This window comes from Trichechus manatus, unplaced genomic scaffold (genome assembly GCF_000243295.1).
Source record: "Trichechus manatus latirostris isolate Lorelei unplaced genomic scaffold, TriManLat1.0 scaffold00396, whole genome shotgun sequence".
NCBI classification, from domain to species: Eukaryota; Metazoa; Chordata; class Mammalia; order Sirenia; family Trichechidae; genus Trichechus; species Trichechus manatus.
In genome coordinates, this window is record NW_004444332.1 from 66,638 (window position 1) to 77,820 (window position 11,183).

General features: G+C 39.0%; 1 pseudogene; it reads right to left on the bottom strand.

The window, feature by feature from the left end:
* Window positions 1-246: 246 nt before the first annotated feature.
* Window positions 247-11,183, bottom strand: part of LOC101353632 (putative serine protease K12H4.7) — a 47,620-nt pseudogene continuing 36,683 nt past the window's right edge.

The following is an 11,183-nucleotide window of genomic DNA, read 5'->3' on the forward strand; positions in this document are numbered from 1 at the left end:
TCTTGGCTTTGAGTTCTGGTCCTACTACTTATTACAGTGTGAGTCTTTGGCCACTTGTCTTAACATTTGTTTAAGTCTCTGGGTTGTACAAACTGTTGATACGTTCCTAGGCTATCAGAAATGTTGGAGGTTTGAATCCACCCAGAGATGCCTCAGAAGAAAAGTCCGGATATCTACTTCCATTAAAAAAAAAAAAAAGGCAGCCATTGAAAACACTATGGAACATAGTTCTACTCTGACACTCACAGGGTCTTCAGGAGTTGAGGTCAAATCCACACCAACAGGTTTACTGGTTTTATGGTCAGTTTCCTTATCTATAAATGAGAAATGTGATAGCAATTACCCTTGATTGTTAGGAGGATATAATGAGTTCAATATGGTAGCCACCATGAGCTACATGTGGCTATGTTCTTGTTGTTCAGTACCATCAAGTAGATTCAGATTCACAGTGACACTATGAACAGCAAAACAAAACACGGCCTCATCCTGTGCCATCCTCACGATCATTGTTATAATTGAGCTCACCGTTGCTGCCATTGTTAAACTCATCTTGTTGAGGGTCTTCCTCTTTATGCTGACCCTCTAACAAGCATGACGTCCTTCTACAGGGACTGGTCCTCCTTGAGAACATGTCCAAACCTACGTAAGAGAAAATCTCACCATCTTCACTTTTAATGAGCATTCTGGCTGTAGTTTTTCTGAGGAAGATTTGTTCATTCTTTTGGCAGTCCATAGTATATTCAATATTGTTCACCAACACAGTAATTCAAAGGCATCGATTCTTCTTCAGTCTTCCTTTTTCATTGTCCAGCTTTCACATGCATATCAGGCGATTGAAAACACCATGGCTTGGGTCAGGCCCATCATAGTCCTTCAAGTGACATCTTTGCTTTTTAATACTTTAAAGAGATCTTTTGCAGCAGATTTGCCCAAAACAATCCATCGTTCGATTTATTGACTGCTGCTTCCATGGGTGTTGACTGTGGATACAAGTCGACCCTCAACTCATGGCGACCCCATACACAACAGATCTAATTGCTTACTGGTGCTGGGCCATTCCCGTGACTGGTTACAGATCAAACCATTGTGACCTATACAGTTTTCATTGGCGAATATCAAGAAATAGATCACCAGACCTTTCTTCCTAGTTTGCCTTAGTTTGGAAGCTCAGCTGAAACTGCTTAGCATCATAACACACACAAGCCTCCAATGACAGACAGGTGGTGGCTGTACATTATGCGTATTGCCCTGGAATCCAAGCTGGTTCTCCCATAATCAAGGCAAGAATTCAACTACTGAACCAACATAGCCTTCTTAATTTATTATTACATGCTGACATATTCAACCTATTTGTAGGCTGTAACTGTTCACAATGGTTACCTTTAATGAAGACAGCAGGCAAATCTTTACTGATATCCTTTGTGATTCCCACAATTTGCCAAGGATCAAAGGAACCGTTGGAAAAGATGATTTTGCTTCCCCTCACATTGAAGCCATCGTAGTACTCATTGGTGGACATAACACCCATGTTTAGTGAATAGTAACTAAACTCGGGGCCAAAGAAATCAGTACACTGCTGAACATAATAACTGCAAAGAAAATTAGACAAAATTTTAGGTGCTGGAGAGTAGAATTGAAGAAAGAAATTTACAGAAAGAGTGGTTTTTTTTTTGGTTTTTCAGTTGTTTTGTTTTCTTCTGGGTTCTGAATTACTTAAAATAGCTAAAAGGATTTCTTCAGTTTAAGAAGGAAAATTGTCTCTCTTTCTCTCTGTTTCTGTCTCTCTATCTATCTATTCTAGTTCAGCCTCTCCTTCTATGAGGTCTTCTAATAGGTAAGCACAGAGGAACATGGCCATCAAAGTAATTGTCTATAGTACCCTTGGCCAATTCAATGTAAAACCTTAGTGAGGAGGCTATAGACATGACATGCTACTGTTTTCTGGACTCCACCTAGGGCTTCCGAACAAGAAAGCAGAAAAATATTTTCTTTGCCTTCCCACCAAGTCCACCCTTGTACATGGACTAGTAACCACTATGGAAGGAAGAAAACGCAATGCATAGCCTGCCTGCCTGTTAAGAAGGAAGAGAGTATAGAGGCAGTGAGAGTGAAAGACTGCCTCTAATCCACAGAAGCATGCCCCAGGGCTCCTCAAACCCATCCAGTTCCAGTTATTCTAGCCCTGAGGTTTTAGAACATCAAAGAAAGACTAAAGAAGGGCATCAGTCAGAAAGCAAGATTTCTACTCCTGTGTCCTAGGAGAAAAAAGATATGTAAAGGGAAAAAGGGCTGATAATGTGAATGGGACTTCTCTCCACACTGGTGGAACAGACACCGAAAGAAGTGTGGCTACAGTAGGTGTTTGCCCCAATACAGGTACCTTCATCATAGACATTACTCTTAAAAAGATTGGTCCAATTAGTACACTTGGCTTTGACTAAGTCATAGCTCCATTCCTCACTAGGAAATTTGAGTTTTGGGGGACTTTCATAGAAAAACTATAGGCTTGAAGTTCCTACTTTTTTCCCACAAGTCTACACTTCTTTTCATGATTTTACCCTACAAGATATTTTTACATATTATAGTATCTATGCATTTTCATGTGCAAGGTATCTACACACAGACATACTTGGATACATGTAAAGAATGCTCTTCCCACAATCCTAACTATAAAATTGCCCTCAAAGTTCTTCATATTTATTAGCTTCTGTTTCTAGTAGACAAATCTAGAGATCAGGAACAGTATCTTGCTCTACAAAAGCAGTCAATATGAACAAAGGCTCATAAACTGATCACAGACAATTTGACTAAGGGTGGCCTGTCTTGCTTCATACAACCAGCAAATCTTGGCTGACATAAAATTCAAAACAGGTGGAGTAATTGCCTTCTTTATTTACAACTTTGCTGTCACCCATCTTCCTTAAATGGATTTTTTCAATAACACACAAAAGACCTGCTTGTTAAAAGGGTGTTAAATAAAATGACCCTGTAAGGCCAACCAGTGAGAATGAGGCTACTAGTTTATTTATTCTTATTCATTCTCTAAAACCTATAGAGTGTTTCCTGGTGGCTACTAATTATGTTAGATTCAGAAAAATTACATTGTATTTTTACATATCTTATTAGAATATTATTAATTTCTCAAACTTCCATCCAGAAGATTTCTCCCTTAAGTTTTCACAGATTTGAAATTGGCCAATCTGATCAATTTGAGTGTGGAAAAACAAACCAGCAAAAAACATATTATCATGATTTCTAGTGACAAACAGAAGTCAGAGTAGAGCCTTTACCTGAGAGGCACTCCAGTGAAGGGCTGGTTCTTCGAATCCGTGGTCTTAAAGAAACCAAATTCAGTGCAACACTGATAGTACCATTGCCTCTCTAGAAAGCAAAATGTCATTTCACTTAATCAAAAATGATATTTTTGTTACAAAAAGTAAAAAGCTTAAACAAATTTAGTACTCCAGTTTACTTGATACTTGTGAACTTCTAAAATAAATTTGACCTCATTATTATTATTATTTTTAGTCATGTCCAACATTACCACACCAAGACCTGAAACTATGTCCAGTGAGAAGGAGATACTAGTGAGGTCCTCACATGCTCCTAAAGTAATTTTATCTCATTCTCTCAGGACTATCTCAGTGAGCACCCCAGTTCTGTCTTCCTATCTGTTCTCTAGTTCCAGCCTCTGCTGGGAACACACTCCATTCTCTCTTCATCTGCCTCTAGTTAACTTCTCCTCAGAATGTCCCAGGCCCTTCTCCATGAAGTTTCATGAAGGAGGGATGGACATTCGATTCCCCTGTCCCTCACCATCTCTACATCTTCAGAAATGCTATGACTGCAAATTCCCCCCAAGAGGTCACCAATATTTGTAGGATGACATAAATCAACTAATCTAATTGTGGATAATAACTTAGAAGTTCAGTTCATCTAAAGTCTAGCAGCTATGCCAAAAATTCACTTGTTTTTTAGTCATTTAGTTAAACATTTTAAGAACTATTCATACAAAAATAGCTTGAAGTTGTAGGTATATTGGATGTCAAACAGACTAATGGGAGAGAGGTTCCCTAGGACGTGTTAACAATTTTTGCTCTAGTACTAACCTAAAGGTTGGCAGTTTGAACCCACTCAGCAGTGCTGCACAAGAAAGGCCTGGTGATCTGGTCCTGTAAAGATTACAGCCAAGAAAATCCTATGGTACAGTTTTCCTCTGTAACACATGGGGTTGCCATGAGTTGAAATTGATTGGATGGCAACTGGTTAGGTCACTCCAAAGTGTAACCGTGTTTGAGAGCTGCTAAATATAGAATTTGAAGTGGGGTGAGGTATGTTCTTGGCATCAGTGTGCTTGATTAATGTTGAAAAGTACTAAGGGCCACCTTTCTGTAGTCTGCTTCTTGCAATCCTAAGCATTTGGTATTTCTGAATCTTTTATTAACGTGATTTAATCTGTGTATATCCAGGTCCTTAACTCATTCACTCTCTCTTCCCATCCTTGAGTAAATACCATAGTTCTGGTTATTTTGTAATTCCTCATTTTCACCAGATAACACTTCACCTTTTGTAGAATTGTCGTCATCTATGGAAGAGTCCGAGAACTTTTTCAGTTTATCATTGTAACTTGCAGCAAGCCAAGACGAATATTCTTCCTTTAATTCTGAATGTATAATTTTTACGAATCTGTAGTATGGTGAACCCAGTGAGGAGTTAGTCATGGTGTCACAAAAGTCATCAATCCTGATTAAGATCTGGTTTCCCTGCAAAAATTGAGATTCCTATTGTCCTTAGGAGAATAGACATAGGATGGCTTTCAGCTCCAAATGGAATTAAACTCCAAAATTTTTTAAATGATTTAAGTGATTGATTTTAATTCAAATAAGATACCATTAATCTTTGGTGACTTGGCCTGAAGATCAGCTTCTGAAAACTATCAGCTCACCTGTATGGGTTTCAGAGTCAACTACAAGGGAGTCAACCTCCCTTGTGCAAGACACACAGCTCATAAAAGCACTTGCTTTAATGAAAGCTTTTGGTATTCAGGTAGGTATCTGGTTTGGAATAGGTTACAAATAAGCAAGCTTTGACTGAGCATGCAGTATCTTGCTAGAGCAGTGCTAGAAACTGTGGGAGGTGTAAAAGATGAGAACTAACACTTCAGAAGGATCCAGTCGAAGAAGACAAGATACATAAAATATGAAAACGTTAACGAGCTACTCTGGGAATTCTGAGAGAGTTTTGTGAGGACTAGAATCATGAGAAAAGGCTTCTTGAGGAGGGAGGAACTAAGAGGGAACTGGAAGATGGTGTAAGATTTAAATAGATAGAAGTAAGTAGAGTATTTGTATGATTATATTAATATGAAGTATCTGGAATAGATAAATGTATAAAGATTAGTGTTTAATAGCGGTTACAGGGCAAAGAAGGACAGAGAAAGGGGAGAATCGTTTTTCAGGTAATATAGAGTTTTTGTTTATGGGGATGGAAAATTTGGCAATGAATATTGATGATGTTTGCACATGTTTAATGTTATTGTTTTTATTGAACTGTGCATCTGAAAAATGTTGAATTTGCAAATGTTGAGTTTTTTATATTTTTACAAAAATTAAAAATTAAAAAAAGAGTGCATTTTAGGCAAGAGTGGCAATATGTCTGAAGAAGTGGCAGCAAGGATGTACAGTGTCTAAGAGGATGGTCAGTAGGCCTGAATGTGTGACAATGAATTAGATACTTAACTGTCTGAGCCTTATATTGCTCATGTGCTCAATGTGGACAATAATAATAAACTAATAAGAGTAGCTCATAAGATTGCTGTGAGGATTAAATGAAAGCAGCCCTAAGGATAGTGCCTGGAACAAAGTCATTTTCTAAGAAACAGCATTGCTATTATAATCATTATTATATTTTTTCTTCCTTTTTTTTTATTGTAGTAAGTGTATAGGAATTCAAATATTTGCCATGTCTACTATCTTTACATACACAGTTCAGTGATATTAATTACCATCATCATATTGTTCATCAAACACCATATTATCATTATTTTTTAGTCAAGAGAACTATTAAAAAGAAAAAAACTGGATATATCTATTGTTCATAGGATGTGGTTAGATTATAGAACTCTTACACTTTTGTTGATTATCAATAAAAGAGGGATAAAGGGCCTGTGGAGAAAAAAATTTTAAAGGAAAAATAAAATCGTTTCAAATTTGCTACCTATTGAAAAGCGTAAAAGATTTTGTGTAGATGAAGGTCAAATCTGTTGGCAGAATTATACTTTCCAAATTAAACTTGGTGAATTGTCTGTGGATTTAGGAATCCCTAACACCAAACTTGGAGTTACTGAATACTGCAAATGGTTAACATGCTGAGCGGCTAACAAAAAGGCTGGAGGTTCAAGCCCACCAACATGTACTTCAGAAGAAAGGTCTAGCAATCTACTTCCAAAAAATCATCTAATGGAAACTCTGTGGAGCACAATTCTATTGTGACACACGTGGAGCCACTATGAGTCGGAATAGGCATGACAGCAACAAGTTCATTGAATGCTACATTTGCGCAGAAAATCTGAAGCTGACAGTCAACATAGAAAGTGTTGTTAGAGAAACTGGATGTGATGAAAGGAAATATAATCATCCTTTATTAACTCATTTTTCTCAAATGCAATAGGACTTTCCCCTTGCGGGATTATGGGAAGGGTAAGGAGAACTCTGCTGGTGAGTGGTTAACAGCACCACTAATAGCCAAAACATCTGCATTTCAAATCCTCCAGGCGCTCCTTGGAAACCCTGTGAGGAGTTTTACTCTGTCCAATAGGGTCGCTATGAGTCAGAACATACTTCATGAAAATGGATTTTTTTATCTGCTGTTTTTTTTCTTTTTTTAAGGACAGATATGAGCAGTTAGCATAGAAAATAGTCTTGAATTGTAGTTATATTTTGTATGAACCACCTGAGACCTGATGTAGGGTTCCCACTCTAGAGGTTTTGCAGTGAAGCCAAGGAATCTGCATTGTTGGCATGCATGTCAGGTAACCATGTTGCAAATCGGTTCTCATGACAATTGCAGAAAGTCTGGTAGAGCTGAATCTTCTAAGGTGCTGATATTGAAAGAAAAATCTACTCTCACCAATGTCGCTTATATAGTGGCATTTCAGGGGATTTGGTTTGTTTTGGTATAGCAGAAGCCCTACTAAAACAAGACGTAGATTTGCAGTGTTTGCTTGAGTGAGGGAAATAGCCTTCAAAAACCCATAACTGGCTGAAAGTCATCTATGTACATGGCCTCACATTAGGTATCAACAGATTAATACATAGTCCTCATTTCTACTAGGCTCTTCAAAGGGCAATTCTAAATATCAGCTTTCATGCTAGAGTTGCATGTTGGTTCAGCAAAAAGAAAACTACATGGAGTTCTGGCAAAATGGCAAGCTAGGCAGAAGCACCACGCCATCCCTCCGCAGCAAAGATCCAACAAACTAAGTCGAACAGAGAATACAACAATCCTGAAACCCTAAAACATCAAATGAAGAGATAAAGAACTCAGCCAAGCACCAAATGGAGTGAGAAAACTGACAGAGAACGGAGAGCAAGGAGAGATTCATGCAGAGGTCCCCTACCAGCTAACGCAGCGTGAATCCGCCATCTTGGACTCCTATCGGAGACCAGCAAACAGGAGGTACGAGAAAGCAGCCTCAGGGAGCGTCCAGCAGGAGACAAAACAAAGGGTAATTTGCGATATACGCTTTCTCATCCCCCATCCCTCTTCACCCTGAGTTGGCCTCCTCTGCTTCCTGCGGCCACAATCTCTTTACCGGGAAATACCGGCATTTCACACACCTGAATGGGCGGCTCTCTAAGTGCAATTTGCTGGCTGCTGGTGTTGCTTTTTTACTTGTCTTTTGATTTCTTCCTTGCCTCTCGCCACCTCCCCCTCCTTTCAGTAGAGTACCTCGCTCCGTGCACCATCTTTGCTTCTACCTGAGGCCCTGCAGAGTGCCGGTAATTTGTGATATATGCTTTCCCACTCTCTACCCTTCATAACCCACACTCGACCCGATATGCTTCCCACAGACACAGTCTCTTCTCCAGAAACACCAGCCAGCACTAGCTGGCTCTCTGAGTGTCATTTGTTGGCTGCTAGTGTTGCTTTTTTTCCTACTTCTTTTCATTTCTTACTTGCCTCTTGCCACCTCCCCTTCCTTTCACTCGAGTACCTGGCTCCGAGCGCCATCTTTGCTTCTACTTGAGGGGCTGCGGAGCTCCATTCGAGTGTGCAGCTGTTTCCCAGTCTGGGCTACCTCGCTGATGGGATCCTGGGGCTTTTGCTCATTTGTTTTGAATTGTTTGTTTTATTTTCCTTTTCTTAAGTTGGGAGCCCTTTCTGGCCAGGCGGAGCTGCGAGGTAAGGAGATTCCCCTTCGGCTTCCACAGATGTGCAGAGGGATCCCTGAGGACATTTCCTTTTTCACTGTTTTTTTTTTTCTGTTTTGCGGGGGTGGGGCGGGGCTTGCTTGTTCTTTTTCTTTTCTTTTTAATTTGTTTTGTATTCTTTTCCGTCTTTTTCCCTTTTTGTCTTTCTTCTTTGCTCAGTTTCTTGTCTCTCTATATCTTCCTTCTCTTTCTGTTCCCTGAATACCTGGTGTTGTATACCTCTACTCCTTCTAGCCAAGCTGTACTGCAACACCTGAGAGCGACTTCCCCAGACCTCATAGCTGCACCAGTGGTATCCCTGGTAACTTTGCAGTTCATTAACCTTTCTGATTTTTATTTATTCATTCTTTTCTTTTCTTCCTCTTCCCCTTTCTGTTTTTCTCCATTTCGTAGTCTCTCGTCTCTCCATTCCAACGGCAAGCTCCCCTAGCATTCTTTTTTGTTTGTTTGTATGTTTTTGGCTCCTGTTCCTCTCTCCTCTCTCGCATATCCATCTTAGCTCCACACATAACAATCTCTCCGCTGCATCCTGCCTACCTGCACCGTGCGCTTGACATCACACCACCAAGCAGCACAGGCAAGTCCTACTGGAACCTGCCCTGCACTGATTACCCACCCGCTCTGGTGGTTGTAGTAAGTGCCACAAATAACCCGTCCCAGTAACTCCTCTGCAGCTAGACCTGCACTGCCGCACCATATCGGAGTGACAGACCCTGCCAGTTGGAAAAGGAGGTGAAAAGTATTGTGCGCACAGAGGAGCAAACAACAAGGAACACACAATCCGCCGGCTCAGACATAGTTGATTTTTTTTTTTTTTTAAAAAGGGAAGAAACAAATCTACAATCAATAAACAAGAAAAATAACTACAGAATGCCCCCAAAAGAGCAGACAATATCAAACATTTACAAAACAGGACAGAATGGTTCCAGTAGGCGTCCAAAATAAAACACCAGATGACTCTCCTGTGGAAGAATGCACATTAGAACTACTTGATAGGGAATTCAAATCTCTAATATGCAGAATTCTCTAAGAACTGAGGCAAAAAGCTGACAAACATGAGGAAAAAATAGACAAATTCATGGAAAATACATTCATAAAATTGGAAGAATTCAGGAAAATAATGCAGGAACAAAATGCCAAAATAAATTCACAACTAGAAATTATACAAAGACAACAATTAGAAATCCAAAAGATAAACAACAAGATTTCAGAAATGGACGATGTCATACAAGGGCTGAGAGGCAGATTTCAAATGGTGAAAGACAGGATCAATATAATTAAAGACAAATATGTGGATACAACACTGTTTCAGGAAAACTCAGAAAAAAGAACAAAGAAAAATGAAGAGACCCTGAGAGTTATGTGGGAGACAATCAAAAGCAAAAATTTTTGAGTGATTGGAATTCCAGAACAGGGGGAGGAAACAGAAAACACAGAGGATCATAGAAGAACTGCTGACAGAAAACTTCCACAATATAAAGAAAGATGAAAAGCTGGCCATCCAAGAAGCTCAACAAACCCCATATAGAAGAGACCCCAAAAGAAAATCACCGAGGCAGATCATATTCACACTCGCCAAAACCAAAGACAAACAAAGAATCCCGAGAGCAGCTTGTGAAAAACAAGAAGTCACATACAGAGGAAAAACAATAAGACCAAGCTCAGATTATTCGGCAGAAATCATGCAGGCAAGAAGGCAATGGGATGACATATCTAAAATCGTGAAAGAAAAAAATTATCAGCCAAGAATAATATATCCTGCAAAACTCTCATTCAAATTAGGTCATTTTCAGATAAACAGAAATTCAGGGAATATGTAAAAGTCAAACCAAACTTACAAGAATTATTAAAGGGAGTTCTTCGATCTGAGGACAAACTGCTTCAGTTCACAGGCAGAACCTAGGACGCAAGATCGTACCAGCCAGATACATATCTAGGAAATGAACTCTTGAGGACTATCCAAAACCAAAAGAAATACAACAGGGAAACAGAGCAGTTAATCAGTAAATGACAACAACATCAACACAATAAAAGAGGGAATAAACGCCATAGGTATAGAAACTTGTAATGGAGAGGAAGGCAAGGCGATACCAAGTAATTGTAGTCTGCTTCAAACTTAGAAAGATAATGGTAAAATTCATGGTAACCACAAAGAAAGTTAACAAACATACTCATAAAAAAAAGAGGAAAAACATAAGGTGTCAGCAATAACAAACGAAATGGAAAAAAAAAAAACACAAATAAAAATAACTCAGCACAAGAGAGTAAGAAGAACAAAGAAAACTTCAGCACCACAAAAAATAGCACTACAAAATGACAGCAACAAACTCACAACTATCAGTAATTACACTGAATGTAAATTGACTCAATGCACCCATAAAGAGACAGAGAGTGACAGAATGGATAAGAAAACAGGATCCATCAATATGCTGTCTAAAAGAGACACACAGTAGAAACAAAGATGTGAATTTATTAAAAGTCAAAGGTTGGAAAAACATATATCAAGTTAAAAAATACCAAAAAAAAAAAGCAGGAGTGGCAATTCTAATCTCAGATAAAATAGACTTTAAAACAAAAGAAGGACACTATATAATGACTAAGGGGATGATCCATCATGAAGACATAACCAGAATAAACATTACGCACCCAATGGCAGGGCTCCAAAATACATAAAACAAACTCTAACAACACTGAAAAGAGAAATTGACAGTTCCACAATAATAGTAGGAGACTTCAACACACCATTCTCTG